Source organism: Aegilops tauschii, chromosome 5 (genome assembly GCF_002575655.3).
Source record: "Aegilops tauschii subsp. strangulata cultivar AL8/78 chromosome 5, Aet v6.0, whole genome shotgun sequence".
NCBI lineage: Eukaryota > Viridiplantae > Streptophyta > Magnoliopsida > Poales > Poaceae > Aegilops > Aegilops tauschii.
The window spans coordinates 74,916,355-74,930,771 of NC_053039.3; the positions used below are offsets into that span (position 1 = coordinate 74,916,355).

The 14,417-nt window shown below is 47.6% G+C and overlaps 29 non-coding genes and 1 pseudogene across 29 annotated transcripts; all 30 read left to right on the forward strand.

Annotated features, from left to right (window-relative positions):
* Positions 1-37: 37 nt before the first annotated feature.
* Positions 38-156, forward strand: LOC141023678 (5S ribosomal RNA). Its single transcript, XR_012185277.1, has one exon. It is a non-coding gene; the product is annotated as a 5S ribosomal RNA (ribosomal RNA).
* A 371-nt stretch (positions 157-527) lies between these two features.
* LOC141024092 (5S ribosomal RNA) lies at positions 528-645 on the forward strand. The gene has a single exon (XR_012185690.1). It is a non-coding gene; the product is annotated as a 5S ribosomal RNA (ribosomal RNA).
* A 373-nt stretch (positions 646-1,018) lies between these two features.
* Positions 1,019-1,137, forward strand: LOC141024332 (5S ribosomal RNA). The gene has a single exon (XR_012185929.1). It is a non-coding gene; the product is annotated as a 5S ribosomal RNA (ribosomal RNA).
* A 376-nt stretch (positions 1,138-1,513) lies between these two features.
* LOC141024145 (5S ribosomal RNA) lies at positions 1,514-1,632 on the forward strand. Its single transcript, XR_012185742.1, has one exon. It is a non-coding gene; the product is annotated as a 5S ribosomal RNA (ribosomal RNA).
* A 369-nt stretch (positions 1,633-2,001) lies between these two features.
* LOC141023904 (5S ribosomal RNA) lies at positions 2,002-2,120 on the forward strand. The gene has a single exon (XR_012185502.1). It is a non-coding gene; the product is annotated as a 5S ribosomal RNA (ribosomal RNA).
* Positions 2,121-2,495: 375 nt separating this feature from the next.
* LOC141025156 (5S ribosomal RNA) lies at positions 2,496-2,614 on the forward strand. The gene has a single exon (XR_012186654.1). It is a non-coding gene; the product is annotated as a 5S ribosomal RNA (ribosomal RNA).
* A 373-nt stretch (positions 2,615-2,987) lies between these two features.
* LOC141024039 (5S ribosomal RNA) lies at positions 2,988-3,106 on the forward strand. Its single transcript, XR_012185637.1, has one exon. It is a non-coding gene; the product is annotated as a 5S ribosomal RNA (ribosomal RNA).
* Positions 3,107-3,475: 369 nt separating this feature from the next.
* Positions 3,476-3,594, forward strand: LOC141025004 (5S ribosomal RNA). The gene has a single exon (XR_012186501.1). It is a non-coding gene; the product is annotated as a 5S ribosomal RNA (ribosomal RNA).
* Positions 3,595-3,967: 373 nt separating this feature from the next.
* LOC141025157 (5S ribosomal RNA) lies at positions 3,968-4,086 on the forward strand. The gene has a single exon (XR_012186655.1). It is a non-coding gene; the product is annotated as a 5S ribosomal RNA (ribosomal RNA).
* A 372-nt stretch (positions 4,087-4,458) lies between these two features.
* LOC141024040 (5S ribosomal RNA) lies at positions 4,459-4,577 on the forward strand. Its single transcript, XR_012185638.1, has one exon. It is a non-coding gene; the product is annotated as a 5S ribosomal RNA (ribosomal RNA).
* A 369-nt stretch (positions 4,578-4,946) lies between these two features.
* LOC141025005 (5S ribosomal RNA) lies at positions 4,947-5,065 on the forward strand. Its single transcript, XR_012186502.1, has one exon. It is a non-coding gene; the product is annotated as a 5S ribosomal RNA (ribosomal RNA).
* A 373-nt stretch (positions 5,066-5,438) lies between these two features.
* Positions 5,439-5,557, forward strand: LOC141025158 (5S ribosomal RNA). Its single transcript, XR_012186656.1, has one exon. It is a non-coding gene; the product is annotated as a 5S ribosomal RNA (ribosomal RNA).
* A 371-nt stretch (positions 5,558-5,928) lies between these two features.
* LOC141024269 (5S ribosomal RNA) lies at positions 5,929-6,047 on the forward strand. Its single transcript, XR_012185866.1, has one exon. It is a non-coding gene; the product is annotated as a 5S ribosomal RNA (ribosomal RNA).
* A 369-nt stretch (positions 6,048-6,416) lies between these two features.
* LOC141025007 (5S ribosomal RNA) lies at positions 6,417-6,535 on the forward strand. Its single transcript, XR_012186504.1, has one exon. It is a non-coding gene; the product is annotated as a 5S ribosomal RNA (ribosomal RNA).
* A 372-nt stretch (positions 6,536-6,907) lies between these two features.
* Positions 6,908-7,026, forward strand: LOC141025008 (5S ribosomal RNA). The gene has a single exon (XR_012186505.1). It is a non-coding gene; the product is annotated as a 5S ribosomal RNA (ribosomal RNA).
* A 370-nt stretch (positions 7,027-7,396) lies between these two features.
* LOC141025009 (5S ribosomal RNA) lies at positions 7,397-7,515 on the forward strand. Its single transcript, XR_012186506.1, has one exon. It is a non-coding gene; the product is annotated as a 5S ribosomal RNA (ribosomal RNA).
* Positions 7,516-7,888: 373 nt separating this feature from the next.
* Positions 7,889-8,007, forward strand: LOC141023835 (5S ribosomal RNA). Its single transcript, XR_012185431.1, has one exon. It is a non-coding gene; the product is annotated as a 5S ribosomal RNA (ribosomal RNA).
* A 372-nt stretch (positions 8,008-8,379) lies between these two features.
* On the forward strand, positions 8,380-8,498 carry LOC141025010 (5S ribosomal RNA). The gene has a single exon (XR_012186507.1). It is a non-coding gene; the product is annotated as a 5S ribosomal RNA (ribosomal RNA).
* Positions 8,499-8,868: 370 nt separating this feature from the next.
* Positions 8,869-8,987, forward strand: LOC141025011 (5S ribosomal RNA). The gene has a single exon (XR_012186508.1). It is a non-coding gene; the product is annotated as a 5S ribosomal RNA (ribosomal RNA).
* Positions 8,988-9,358: 371 nt separating this feature from the next.
* On the forward strand, positions 9,359-9,477 carry LOC141023837 (5S ribosomal RNA). Its single transcript, XR_012185434.1, has one exon. It is a non-coding gene; the product is annotated as a 5S ribosomal RNA (ribosomal RNA).
* A 373-nt stretch (positions 9,478-9,850) lies between these two features.
* Positions 9,851-9,969, forward strand: LOC141023679 (5S ribosomal RNA). Its single transcript, XR_012185278.1, has one exon. It is a non-coding gene; the product is annotated as a 5S ribosomal RNA (ribosomal RNA).
* Positions 9,970-10,339: 370 nt separating this feature from the next.
* LOC141025159 (5S ribosomal RNA) lies at positions 10,340-10,458 on the forward strand. The gene has a single exon (XR_012186657.1). It is a non-coding gene; the product is annotated as a 5S ribosomal RNA (ribosomal RNA).
* Positions 10,459-10,828: 370 nt separating this feature from the next.
* On the forward strand, positions 10,829-10,947 carry LOC141025071 (5S ribosomal RNA). Its single transcript, XR_012186568.1, has one exon. It is a non-coding gene; the product is annotated as a 5S ribosomal RNA (ribosomal RNA).
* Positions 10,948-11,317: 370 nt separating this feature from the next.
* LOC141023730 (5S ribosomal RNA) lies at positions 11,318-11,436 on the forward strand. The gene has a single exon (XR_012185328.1). It is a non-coding gene; the product is annotated as a 5S ribosomal RNA (ribosomal RNA).
* Positions 11,437-11,805: 369 nt separating this feature from the next.
* On the forward strand, positions 11,806-11,924 carry LOC141025012 (5S ribosomal RNA). Its single transcript, XR_012186509.1, has one exon. It is a non-coding gene; the product is annotated as a 5S ribosomal RNA (ribosomal RNA).
* Positions 11,925-12,300: 376 nt separating this feature from the next.
* LOC141023737 (5S ribosomal RNA) lies at positions 12,301-12,419 on the forward strand. Its single transcript, XR_012185335.1, has one exon. It is a non-coding gene; the product is annotated as a 5S ribosomal RNA (ribosomal RNA).
* Positions 12,420-12,790: 371 nt separating this feature from the next.
* LOC141024035 (5S ribosomal RNA) lies at positions 12,791-12,909 on the forward strand. Its single transcript, XR_012185633.1, has one exon. It is a non-coding gene; the product is annotated as a 5S ribosomal RNA (ribosomal RNA).
* A 370-nt stretch (positions 12,910-13,279) lies between these two features.
* LOC141024633 (5S ribosomal RNA) lies at positions 13,280-13,385 on the forward strand (annotated as a pseudogene).
* A 371-nt stretch (positions 13,386-13,756) lies between these two features.
* LOC141024206 (5S ribosomal RNA) lies at positions 13,757-13,875 on the forward strand. The gene has a single exon (XR_012185803.1). It is a non-coding gene; the product is annotated as a 5S ribosomal RNA (ribosomal RNA).
* Positions 13,876-14,246: 371 nt separating this feature from the next.
* Positions 14,247-14,365, forward strand: LOC141023665 (5S ribosomal RNA). Its single transcript, XR_012185265.1, has one exon. It is a non-coding gene; the product is annotated as a 5S ribosomal RNA (ribosomal RNA).
* The last annotated feature ends 52 nt before the right edge of the window (positions 14,366-14,417 follow it).

Consider the following 14,417-nt stretch of genomic DNA (forward strand, 5'->3'; position numbering starts at 1 on the left):
TGGCAAGCATAAGGGACGAAGGCGGGGGTAACATGTCGGATGCGATCATACCAGCACTAAAGCACCGGATCCCATCAGAACTCCGAAGTTAAGCGTGCTTGGGCGAGAGTAGTACTAGGATGGGTGACCTCCTAGAAAATCCTCGTGTTGCATTCCCTTTTTAATTATTTTTTGCGCCTCGTGACAAACATATCGCATGTGCGCGATATATATTAACCCCGTTATATTGTTTTTGACATTTGCGATATGTTTTAGCTCGCTGCTCATTGGTCACGCGTCTATATGCGGCTTTGTGGCGCGAGGAGCGCGTTCTGAAAGGGGTAAAAGAATACGTGTTGCTGCGGTATAGAGGGAGGGGTGGAAACCGTGGTAAACTCGTCTCCGTGTTTGAGGGGGGGGAGTAAGTAGTATATATAGGGCATTATCCATTATTAGGCAACGGTTGTAATGGTAGTAAGAATGACAATCATCTTTGCAGTGGACCTGGGAGTGGCAAGCATAAGGGACGAAGGCGGGGGTAACATGTCGGATGCGATCATACCAGCACTAAAGCACCGGATCCCATCAGAACTCCGAAGTTAAGCGTGCTTGGGCGAGAGTAGTACTAGGATGGTGACCTCCTGGAAAGTCCTCGTGTTGCATTCCCTTTTTAATTATTTTTTGCGCCTCGTGACAAACATATGGCATGTGCGCGATATATATTAACCCCGTTATATTATTTTTGACATTTGCGATATGTTTTAGCTCGCTGCTCATTGGTCACGCGTCTAGAGGCGGCTTTGTGGCGTGAGGAGCGCGTTCTGAAAGGGGTAAAAAAATACGTGTTGCTGCGGTATAGAGGGAGGGGTGGAAACCGTGGTAAACTCGTCTCCGTGTTTGAGGGGGGGGGGAGTAAGTAGTATATATAGGGCATTATCCATTATTAGGCAACGGTTGTAATGGTAGTAAGAATGACAATCATCTTTGCAGTGGACCTGGGAGTGGCAAGCATAAGGGACGAAGGCGGGGGTAACATGTCGGATGCGATCATACCAGCACTAAAGCAACGGATCCCATCAGAACTCCGAAGTTAAGCGTGCTTGGGCGAGAGTAGTACTAGGATGGGTGACCTCCTGGAAAATCCTCCTATTGCATTCCCTTTTTAATTATTTTTTGCGCCTCGTGACAAACATATCGCATGTGCGCGATATATATTAACCCCGTTATATTATTTTTGACATTTGCGATATGTTTTAGCTCGCTGCTCATTGGTCACGCGTCTAGAGGCGGCTTTGTGGCGCGAGGAGCACGTTCTGAAAGGGGTAAAAAAATACGTGTTGCTGCGGTATAGAGGGAGGGCTGGAAACCGTGGTAAACTCGTCTCCGTGTTTGAGGGGGGGGGGGGGAGTAAGTAGTATATATAGGGCATTATCCATTATTAGGCAACGGTTGTAATGGTAGTAAGAATGACAATCATCTTTGCAGTGGACCTGGGAGTGGCAAGCATAAGGGACGAAGGCGGGGGTAACATGTCGGATGCGATCATAGCAGCACTAAAGCACTAGATCCCATCAGAACTCCGAAGTTAAGCGTGCTTGGGCGAGAGTAGTACTAGGATGGGTGACCTTCTGGGAAGTCCTCGTGTTGCATTCCCTTTTTAATTATTTTTTGCGCCTCGTGACAAACATATCGCATGTGCGCGATATATATTAACCCCGTTATATTATTTTTGACATTTGCGATATGTTTTAGCTCGCTGTTCATTGGCACGCGTCTAGAGGCGGCATTGTGGCGCGAGGAGCGCGTTCTGAAAGGGGTAAAAAAATACGTGTTGCTGCGGTATAGAGGGAGGGGTGGAAACCATGGTAAACTCGTGTCCGTGTTTGAGGGGGGGAGTAAGTAGTATATATAGGGCATTATCCATTATTAGGCAACGGTTGTAATGGTAGTAAGAATGACAATCATCTTTGCAGTGGACCTGGGAGTGGAAAGCATAAGGGACGAAGGCGGGGGTAACATGTCGGATGCGATCATACCAGCACTAAAGCACCGGATCCCATCAGAAGTCCGAAGTTAAGCATGCTTGGGCGAGAGTAGTACTAGGATGGGTGACCTCCTGGGAAGTCCTCGTGTTGCATTCCCTTTTTAATTATTTTTTGCGCCTCGTGACAAACATATGGCATGTGCGCGATATATATTAATCCCGTTATATTATTTTTGACATTTGCGATATGTTTTAGCTCGCTGCTCATTGGTCACGCGTCTAGAGGCGGCTTTGTGGCGCGAGGAGCGCGTTCTGAAAGGGGTAAAAAAATACGTGTTGCTGCGGTATAGAGGGAGGGGTGGAAACCGTGGTAAACTCGTCTCCGTGTTCGAGGGGGGGGGGGGAGTAAGTAGTATATATAGGGCATTATCCATTATTAGGCAACGGTTGTAATGGTAGTAAGAATGACAATCATCTTTGCAGTGGACCTGGGAGTGGCAAGCATAAGGGACGAAGGCGGGGGTAACATGTCGGATGCGATCATACCAGCACTAAAGCACCGGATCCCATCAGAACTCCGAAGTTAAGCGTGCTTGGGCGAGAGTAGTACTAGGATGGGTGACCTCCTGGAAAATCCTCGTGTTGCATTCCCTTTTTAATTATTTTTTGCGCCTCGTGACAAACATATCGCATGTGCGCGATATATATTAACCCCGTTATATTATTTTTGACATTTGCGATATGTTTTAGCTCGCTGCTCATTGGTCACGCGTCTAGAGGCGGCTTTGTGGCGCGAGGAGCGCGTTCTGAAAGGGGTAAAAAAATACGTGTTGCTGCGGTATAGAGGGAGGGGTGGAAACCGTGGTAAACTCGTCTCCGTGTTTGAGGGGGGGGGGAGTAAGTAGTATATATAGGGCATTATCCATTATTAGGCAACGGTTGTAATGGTAGTAAGAATGACAATCATCTTTGCAGTGGACCTGGGAGTGGCAAGCATAAGGGACGAAGGCGGGGGTAACATGTCGGATGCGATCATAGCAGCACTAAAGCATTGGATCCCATCAGAACTCCGAAGTTAAGCGTGCTTGGGCGAGAGTAGTACTAGGATGGGTGACCTCCTGGGAAGTCCTCGTGTTGCATTCCCTTTTTAATTATTTTTTGCGCCTCGTGACAAACATATCGCATGTGCGCGATATATATTAACCCCGTTATATTATTTTTGACATTTGCGATATGTTTTAGCTCGCTGTTCATTGGCACGCGTCTAGAGGCGGCATTGTGGCGCGAGGAGCGCGTTCTGAAAGGGGTAAAAAAATACGTGTTGCTGCGGTATAGAGGGAGGGGTGGAAACCATGGTAAACTCGTGTCCGTGTTTGAGGGGGGGAGTAAGTAGTATATATAGGGCATTATCCATTATTAGGCAACGGTTGTAATGGTAGTAAGAATGACAATCATCTTTGCAGTGGACCTGGGAGTGGCAAGCATAAGGGACGAAGGCGGGGGTAACATGTCGGATGCGATCATACCAGCACTAAAGCACCGGATCCCATCAGAACTCCGAAGTTAAGCATGCTTGGGCGAGAGTAGTACTAGGATGGGTGACCTCCTGGGAAGTCCTCGTGTTGCATTCCCTTTTTAATTATTTTTTGCGCCTCGTGACAAACATATGGCATGTGCGCGATATATATTAATCCCGTTATATTATTTTTGACATTTGCGATATGTTTTAGCTCGCTGCTCATTGGTCACGCGTCTAGAGGCGGCTTTGTGGCGCGAGGAGCGCGTTCTGAAAGGGGTAAAAAAATACGTGTTGCTGCGGTATAGAGGGAGGGGTGGAAACCGTGGTAAACTCGTCTCCGTGTTCGAGGGGGGGGGGAGTAAGTAGTATATATAGGGCATTATCCATTATTAGGCAACGGTTGTAATGGTAGTAAGAATGACAATCATCTTTGCAGTGGACCTGGGAGTGGCAAGCATAAGGGACGAAGGCGGGGGTAACATGTCGGATGCGATCATACCAGCACTAAAGCACCGGATCCCATCAGAACTCCGAAGTTAAGCGTGCTTGGGCGAGAGTAGTACTAGGATGGGTGACCTCCTGGAAAATCCTCGTGTTGCATTCCCTTTTTAATTATTTTTTGCGCCTCGTGACAAACATATCGCATGTGCGCGATATATATTAACCCCGTTATATTATTTTTGACATTTGCGATATGTTTTAGCTCGCTGCTCATTGGTCACGCGTCTAGAGGCGGCTTTGTGGCGCGAGGAGCGCGTTCTGAAAGGGGTAAAAAAATACGTGTTGCTGCGGTATAGAGGGAGGGGTGGAAACCGTGGTAAACTCGTCTCCGTGTTTGAGGGGGGGGGAGTAAGTAGTATATATAGGGCATTATCCATTATTAGGCAACGGTTGTAATGGTAGTAAGAATGACAATCATCTTTGCAGTGGACCTGGGAGTGGCAAGCATAAGGGACGAAGGCGGGGGTAACATGTCGGATGCGATCATAGCAGCACTAAAGCATTGGATCCCATCAGAACTCCGAAGTTAAGCGTGCTTGGGCGAGAGTAGTACTAGGATGGGTGACCTCCTGGGAAGTCCTCGTGTTGCATTCCCTTTTTAATTATTTTTTGCGCCTCGTGACAAACATATCGCATGTGCGCGATATATATTAACCCCGTTATATTATTTTTGACATTTGCGATATGTTTTAGCTCGCTGTTCATTGGCACGCGTCTAGAGGCGGCATTGTGGCGCGAGGAGCGCGTTCTGAAAGGGGTAAAAAAATACGTGTTGCTGCGGTATAGAGGGAGGGGTGGAAACCATGGTAAACTCGTGTCCGTGTTTGAGGGGGGGAGTAAGTAGTATATATAGGGCATTATCCATTATTAGGCAACGGTTGTAATGGTAGTAAGAATGACAATCATCTTTGCAGTGGACCTGGGAGTGGCAAGCATAAGGGACGAAGGCGGGGGTAACATGTCGGATGCGATCATACCAGCACTAAAGCACCGGATCCCATCAGAACTCCGAAGTTAAGCATGCTTGGGCGAGAGTAGTACTAGGATGGGTGACCTCCTGGGAAGTCCTCGTGTTGCATTCCCTTTTTAATTATTTTTTGCGCCTCGTGACAAACATATGGCATGTGCGCGATATATATTAACCCCGTTATATTATTTTTGACATTTGCGATATGTTTTAGCTCGCTGCTCATTGGTCACGCGTCTAGAGGCGGCTTTGTGGCGCGAGGAGCGCGTTCTGAAAGGGGTAAAAAAATACGTGTTGCTGCGGTATAGAGGGAGGGGTGGAAACCGTGGTAAACTCGTCTCCGTGTTCGAGGGGGGGGGGAGTAAGTAGTATATATAGGGCATTATCCATTATTAGGCAACGGTTGTAATGGTAGTAAGAATGACAATCATCTTTGCAGTGGACCTGGGAGTGGCAAGCATAAGGGACGAAGGCGGGGGTAACATGTCGGATGCGATCATACCAGCACTAAAGCACCGGATCCCATCAGAACTCCGAAGTTAAGCGTGCTTGGGCGAGAGTAGTACTAGGATGGGTGACCTCCTGGAAAATCCTCGTGTTGCATTCCCTTTTTAATTATTTTTTGCGCCTCGTGACAAACATATCGCATGTGCGCGATATATATTAACCCCGTTATATTATTTTTGACATTTGCGATATGTTTTAGCTCGCTGCTCATTGGTCACGCGTCTAGAGGCGGCTTTGTGGCGCGAGGAGCGCGTTCTGAAAGGGGTAAAAAAATACGTGTTGCTGCGGTATAGAGGGAGGGGTGGAAACCGTGGTAAACTCGTCTCCGTGTTTGAGGGGGGGGAGTAAGTAGTATATATAGGGCATTATCCATTATTTGGCAACGGTTGTAATGGTAGTAAGAATGACAATCATCTTTGCAGTGGACCTGGGAGTGGCAAGCATAAGGGACGAAGGCGGGGGTAACATGTCAGATGCGATCATAGCAGCACTAAAGCATTGGATCCCATCAGAACTCCGAAGTTAAGCGTGCTTGGGCGAGAGTAGTACTAGGATGGGTGACCTCCTGGGAAGTCCTCGTGTTGCATTCCCTTTTTAATTATTTTTTGCGCCTCGTGACAAACATATCGCATGTGCGCGATATATATTAACCCCGTTATATTATTTTTGACATTTGCGATATGTTTTAGCTCGCTGTTCATTGGCACGCGTCTAGAGGCGTCATTGTGGCGCGAGGAGCGCGTTCTGAAAGGGGTAAAAAAATACGTGTTGCTGCGGTATAGAGGGAGGGGTGGAAACCATGGTAAACTCGTGTCCGTGTTTGAGGGGGGGAGTAAGTAGTATATATAGGGCATTATCCATTATTAGGCAACGGTTGTAATGGTAGTAAGAATGACAATCATCTTTGCAGTGGACCTGGGAGTGGCAAGCATAAGGGACGAAGGCGGGGGTAACATGTCGGATGCGATCATACCAGCACTAAAGCACCGGATCCCATCAGAACTCCGAAGTTAAGCATGCTTGGGCGAGAGTAGTACTAGGATGGGTGACCTCCTGGGAAGTCCTCGTGTTGCATTCCCTTTTTAATTATTTTTTGCGCCTCGTGACAAACATATCGCATGTGCGCGATATATATTAACCCCGTTATATTATTTTTGACATTTGCGATATGTTTTAGCTCGCTGCTCATTGGTCACGCGTCTAGAGGCGGCTTTGTGGCGCGAGGAGCGCGTTCTGAAAGGGGTAAAAAAATACGTGTTGCTGCGGTATAGAGGGAGGGGTGGAAACCGTGGTAAACTCGTCTCCGTGTTCGAGGGGGGGGGAGTAAGTAGTATATATAGGGCATTATCCATTATTAGGCAACGGTTGTAATGGTAGTAAGAATGACAATCATCTTTGCAGTGGACCTGGGAGTGGCAAGCATAAGGGACGAAGGCGGGGGTAACATGTCGGATGCGATCATACCAGCACTAAAGCACCGGATCCCATCAGAACTCCGAAGTTAAGCATGCTTGGGCGAGAGTAGTACTAGGATGGGTGACCTCCTGGGAAGTCCTCGTGTTGCATTCCCTTTTTAATTATTTTTTGCGCCTCGTGACAAACATATGGCATGTGCGCGATATATATTAACCCCGTTATATTATTTTTGACATTTGCGATATGTTTTAGCTCGCTGCTCATTAGTCATGCGTCTAGAGGCGGCTTTGTGGCGCGAGGAGCGCGTTCTGAAAGGGGTAAAAAAATACGTGTTGCTGCGGTATAGAGGGAGGGGTGGAAACCGTGGTAAACTCGTCTCCGTGTTTGAGGGGGGGAGTAAGTAGTATATATAGGGCATTATCCATTATTAGGCAACGGTTGTAATGGTAGTAAGAATGACAATCATCTTTGCAGTGGACCTGGGAGTGGCAAGCATAAGGGACGAAGGCGGGGGTAACATGTCGGATGCGATCATACCAGCACTAAAGCACCGGATCCCATCAGAACTCCGAAGTTAAGCATGCTTGGGCGAGAGTAGTACTAGGATGGGTGACCTCCTGGGAAGTCCTCGTGTTGCATTCCCTTTTTAATTATTTTTTGCGCCTCGTGACAAACATATGGCATGTGCGCGATATATATTAACCCCGTTATATTATTTTTGACATTTGCGATATGTTTTAGCTCGCTGCTCATTAGTCATGCGTCTAGAGGCGGCTTTGTGGCGCGAGGAGCGCGTTCTGAAAGGGGTAAAAAAATACGTGTTGCTGCGGTATAGAGGGAGGGGTGGAAACCGTGGTAAACTCGTCTCCGTGTTCGAGGGGGGGGGGAGTAAGTAGTATATATAGGGCATTATCCATTATTAGGCAACGGTTGTAATGGTAGTAAGAATGACAATCATCTTTGCAGTGGACCTGGGAGTGGCAAGCATAAGGGACGAAGGCGGGGGTAACATGTCGGATGCGATCATACCAGCACTAAAGCACCGGATCCCATCAGAACTCCGAAGTTAAGCATGCTTGGGCGAGAGTAGTACTAGGATGGGTGACCTCCTGGAAAATCCTCGTGTTGCATTCCCTTTTTAATTATTTTTTGCGCCTCGTGACAAACATATCGCATGTGCGCGATATATATTAACCCCGTTATATTATTTTTGACATTTGCGATATGTTTTAGCTCGCTGCTCATTGGTCACGCGTCTAGAGGCGGCTTTGTGGCGCGAGGAGCGCGTTCTGAAAGGGGTAAAAAAATACGTGTTGCTGCGGTATAGAGGGAGGGGTGGAAACCGTGGTAAACTCGTCTCCGTGTTTGAGGGGGGCGGAGTAAGTAGTATATATAGGGCATTATCCATTATTAGGCAACGGTTGTAATGGTAGTAAGAATGACAATCATCTTTGCAGTGGACCTGGGAGTGGCAAGCATAAGGGACGAAGGCGGGGGTAACATGTCGGATGCGATCATACCAGCACTAAAGCACCGGATCCCATCAGAACTCCGAAGTTAAGCATGCTTGGGCGAGAGTAGTACTAGGATGGGTGACCTCCTGGGAAGTCCTCGTGTTGCATTCCCTTTTTAATTATTTTTTGCGCCTCGTGACAAACATATGGCATGTGCGCGATATATATTAACCCCGTTATATTATTTTTGACATTTGCGATATGTTTTAGCTCGCTGCTCATTAGTCATGCGTCTAGAGGCGGCTTTGTGGCGCGAGGAGCGCGTTCTGAAAGGGGTAAAAAAATACGTGTTGCTGCGGTATAGAGGGAGGGGTGGAAACCGTGGTAAACTCGTCTCCGTGTTTGAGGGGGGGAGTAAGTAGTATATATAGGGCATTATCCATTATTAGGCAACGGTTGTAATGGTAGTAAGAATGACAATCATCTTTGCAGTGGACCTGGGAGTGGCAAGCATAAGGGACGAAGGCGGGGGTAACATGTCGGATGCGATCATACCAGCACTAAAGCACCGGATCCCATCAGAACTCCGAAGTTAAGCATGCTTGGGCGAGAGTAGTACTAGGATGGGTGACCTCCTGGGAAGTCCTCGTGTTGCATTCCCTTTTTAATTATTTTTTGCGCCTCGTGACAAACATATGGCATGTGCGCGATATATATTAACCCCGTTATATTATTTTTGACATTTGCGATATGTTTAGCTCGCTGCTCATTAGTCATGCGTCTAGAGGCGGCTTTGTGGCGCGAGGAGCGCGTTCTGAAAGGGGTAAAAAAATACGTGTTGCTGCGGTATAGAGGGAGGGGTGGAAACCGTGGTAAACTCGTCTCCGTGTTCGAGGGGGGGGGAGTAAGTAGTATATATAGGGCATTATCCATTATTAGGCAACGGTTGTAATGGTAGTAAGAATGACAATCATCTTTGCAGTGGACCTGGGAGTGGCAAGCATAAGGGACGAAGGCGGGGGTAACATGTCGGATGCGATCATACCAGCACTAAAGCACCGGATCCCATCAGAACTCCGAAGTTAAGCATGCTTGGGCGAGAGTAGTACTAGGATGGGTGACCTCCTGGAAAATCCTCGTGTTGCATTCCCTTTTTAATTATTTTTTGCGCCTCGTGACAAACATATCGCATGTGCGCGATATATATTAACCCCGTTATATTATTTTTGACATTTGCGATATGTTTTAGCTCGCTGCTCATTGGTCACGCGTCTAGAGGCGGCTTTGTGGCGCGAGGAGCGCGTTCTGAAAGGGGTAAAAAAATACGTGTTGCTGCGGTATAGAGGGAGGGGTGGAAACCGTGGTAAACTCGTCTCCGTGTTTGAGGGGGGGCGGAGTAAGTAGTATATATAGGGCATTATCCATTATTAGGCAACGGTTGTAATGGTAGTAAGAATGACAATCATCTTTGCAGTGGACCTGGGAGTGGCAAGCATAAGGGACGAAGGCGGGGGTAACATGTTGGATGCGATCGTACCAGCACTAAATCACCGGATCCCATCAGAACTCCGAAGTTAAGCGTGCTTGGGCGAGAGTAGTACTAGGTTGGGTGACCTCCTGGGAAGTCCTCGTGTTGCATTCCCTTTTTAATTATTTTTTGCGCCTCGTGACAAACATATCGCATGTGCGCGATATATATTAAGCCCGTTATATTATTTTTGACATTTGCGATATGTTTTCGCTCGCTGCTCATTGGTCACGCGTCTAGAGGCGGCTTTGTGGCGCGAGGAGCGCGTTCTGAAAGGGGTAAAAAAATACGTGTTGCTGCGGTATAGAGGGAGGGGTGGAAACCGTGGTAAACTCGTCTCCGTGTTTGAGGGGGGGAGTAAGTAGTATATATAGGGCATTATCCATTATTAGGCAACGGTTGTAATGGTAGTAAGAATGACAATCATCTTTGCAGTGGACCTGGGAGTGGCAAGCATAAGGGACGAAGGCGGGGGTAACATGTCGGATGCGATCATACCAGCACTAAAGCACCGGATCCCATCAGAACTCCGAAGTTAAGCGTGCTTGGGCGAGAGTAGTACTAGGATGGGTGACCTCCTGGAAAATCCTCGTGTTGCATTCCCTTTTTAATTATTTTTTGCGCCTCGTGACAAACATATTGCATGTGCGCGATATATATTAACCCCGTTATATTATTTTTGACATTTGCGATATGTTTTAGCTCGCTGCTCATTGGTCACGCGTCTATATGCGGCTTTGTGGCGCGAGGAGCGCGTTCTGAAAGGGGTAAAAAAATACGTGTTGCTGCGGTATAGAGGGAGGGGTGGAAACCGTGGTAAACTCGTCTCCGTGTTTGAGGGGGGGAGTAAGTAGTATATATAGGGCATTATCCATTATTAGGCAACGGTTGTAATGGTAGTAAGAATGACAATCATCTTTGCAGTGGACCTGGGAGTGGCAAGCATAAGGGACGAAGGCGGGGGTAACATGTCGGATGCGATCATACCAGCACTAAAGCACCGGATCCCATCAGAACTCCGAAGTTAAGCGTGCTTGGGCGAGAGTAGTACTAGGATGGGTGACCTCCTGGAAAGTCCTCGTGTTGCATTCCCTTTTTAATTATTTTTTGTGCCTCGTGACAAACATATGGCATGCGCGCGATATATATTAACCCCGTTATATTATTTTTGACATTTGCGATATGTTTTAGCTCGCTGCTCATTGGTCACGCGTCTAGAGGCGGCTTTGTGGCGCGAGGAGCGCGTTCTGAAAGGGGTAAAAAAATACGTGTTGCTGCGGTATAGAGGGAGGGGTGGAAACCATGGTAAACTCGTCTCCGAGTTTGAGGGGGGGAGTAAGTAGTATATATAGGGCATTATCCATTATTAGGCAACGGTTGTAATGGTAGTAAGAATGACAATCATCTTTGCAGTGGACCTGGGAGTGGCAAGCATAAGGGACGAAGGCGGGGGTAACATGTCGGATGCGATCATACCAGCACTAAAGCAACGGATCCCATCAGAACTCCGAAGTTAACCGTGCTTGGGCGAGAGTAGTACTAGGATGGGTGACCTCCTGGGAAGTCCTCGTGTTGCATTCCCTTTTTAATTATTTTTTGCGCCTCGTGACAAACATATCGCATGTGCGCGATATATATTAACCCCGTTAGATTATTTTTGACATTTGCGATATGTTTTAGCTCGCTGTTCATTGGCACGCGTCTAGAGGCGGCTTTGTGGCGCGAGGAGCGCGTTCTGAAAGGGGTAAAAAAATACGTGTTGCTGCGGTATAGAGGGAGGGGTGGAAACCGTGGTAAACTCGTGTCCGTGTTTGAGGGGGGGAGTAAGTAGTATATATAGGGCATTATCCATTATTAGGCAACGGTTGTAATGGTAGTAAGAATGACAATCATCTTTGCAGTGGACCCGGGAGTGGCAAGCATAAGGGACGAAGGCGGGGGTAACATGTCGGATGCGATCATACCAGCACTAAAGCACCGGATCCCATCAGAACTCCGAAGTTAAGCATGCTTGGGCGAGAGTAGTACTAGGATGGGTGACCTCCTGGGAAGTCCTCGTGTTGCATTCCCTTTTTAATTATTTTTTTGCGCCTCGTGACAAACATATCGCATGTGCGCGATATATATTAACCCCGTTATATTATTTTTGACATTTGCGATATGTTTTAGCTCCCTGCTCATTGGCACGCGTCTAGAGGCGGCTTTGTGGCGCGAGGAGCGCGTTCTGAAAGGGGTAAAAAAAATACGTGTTGCTGCGGTATAGAGGGTGGGGTGGAAAGCGTGGTAAACTCGTCTCCGTGTTAGAGGGGGGGGGGGGAGTAAGTAGTATATATAGGGCATTATCCATTATTAGGCAACGGTTGTAATGGTAGTAAGAATGGCAATCATCTTTGCAGTGGACCTTGGAGTGGCAAGCATAAGGGACGAAGGCGGGGGTAACATGTAGGATGCGATAATACCAGCACTAAAGCACCGGATCCCATCAGAACTCCGAAGTTAAGCATGCTTGGGCGAGAGTAGTACTAGAATGGGTGACCTCCTGGGAAGTCCTCGTGTTGCATTCCCTTTTTAATTATTTTTTGCGCGTCGTGACAAACATATCGCATGTGCGCGATATATATTAACCCCGTTATATTATTTTTGACATTTGCGATATGTTTTAGCTCGCTGCTCATTGGTCACGCGTCTAGAGGCGGCTTTGTGGCGCGAGGAGCGCGTTCTGAAAGGGGTAAAAAAATACGTGTTGCTGCGGTATAGAGGGAGGGGTGGAAACCGTGGTAAACTCGTCTCCGTGTTTGAGGGGGGGGAGTAAGTAGTATATATAGGGCATTATCCATTATTAGGCAACGGTTGTAATGGTAGTAAGAATGACAATCATCTTTGCAGTGGACCTGGGAGTGGCAAGCATAAGGGACGAAGGCGGGGGTAACATGTCGGATGCGATCATACCAGCACTAAAGCACCGGATCCCATCAGAACTCCGTAGTTAAGCGTGCTTGGGCTAGAGTAGTACTAGGATGGGTGACCTCCTGGGCAGTCCTCGTGTTGCATTCCCTTTTTAATTATTTTTTGCGGCTCGTGACAAACATATCGCATGTGAGCGATATATATTAACCCCGTTATATTATTTTTGACATTTGCGATATGTTTTAGCTCGCAGCTCATTGGTCACGCGTCTAGAGGCGGCTTTGTGGCGCGAGGAGCGCGTTCTGGAAGGGGTAAAAAATACGTGTTGCTGCGGTATAGAGGGAGGGGTGGAAACCGTGGTAAACTCGTCTCCGTGTTTGAGGGGGGGGAGTAAGTAGTATATATAGGGCATTATCCATCATTAGGCAACGGTTGTAATGGTAGTAAGAATGACAATCATCTTTGCAGTGGACCTGGGAGTGGCAAGCATAAGGGACGAAGGCAGGGGTAACATGTGGGATGCGATCATAGCAGCACTAAAGCACCGGATCCCATCAGAACTCCGAAGTTATGGGTGCTTGGGCGAGAGTAGTACTAGGATGGGTGACCTCGTGTTGCATTCCCTTTTTAATTATTTTTTGCGCCTCATGACAAACATATCGCATGTGCGCGATACATATTAACCCCGTTATATTATTTTTGACATTTGCGATTTGTTTTAGCTCGCTGCTCATTGGTCATGCGTCTAGAGGCGGCTTTGTGGCGCGAGGAGCGCGTTCTGAAAGGGGTAAAAAAATACGTGTTGCTGCGGTATAGAGGGAGGGGTGCAAACCATGGTAAACTCGTCTCCGTGTTTGAGGGGGGGGAGTAAGTAGTGTATATAGGGCATTATCCATTATTAGGCAACTGTTGTAATGGTAGTAAGAATGACAATCATCTTTGCAGTGGACCTGGGAGTGGCAAGCATAAGGGACGAAGGCGGGGCTAACATGTCGGATGTGATCATACCAGCACTAAAGCACCGGATCCCATCAGAACTCCGAAGTTAAGCGTGCTTGGGCGAGAGTAGTACTAGGATGGGTGACCTCCTGGGAAGTCCTCGTGTTGCATTCCCTTTTTAATTATTTTTTGCGGCTCGTGACAAACATATCGCATGTGCGCGATATATATTAACCCCGTTATATTATTTTTGACATTTGCGATATGTTTTAGCTCGCTGCTCATTGGTCATGCGTCTAGAGGCGGCTTTGTGGCGCGAGGAGCGCGTTCTGAAAGGGGTAAAAAAATACGTGTTGCTGCGGTATAGTGGGAGGGGTGCAAACCGTGGTAAACTCGTCTCCGTGTTTGAGGGGGGGGAGTAAGTAGTGTATATAGGGCATTATCCATTATTAGGCAACGGTTGTAATGGTAGTAAGAATGACAATCATCTTTGCAGTGGACCTGGGAGTGGCAAGCATAAGGGACGAAGGCGGGGCTAACATGTTGGATGCGATCATACCAGCACTAAAGCACCGGATCCCATCAGAACTCCGAAGTTAAGCATGCTTGGGCGAGAGTAGTACTAGGATGGGTGACCTCCTCGGAAGTCCTCGTGTTGCATTCCCTTTTTAATTATTTTTTGCGCCTCGTGACAAACATATCGCATGTGCGCGATA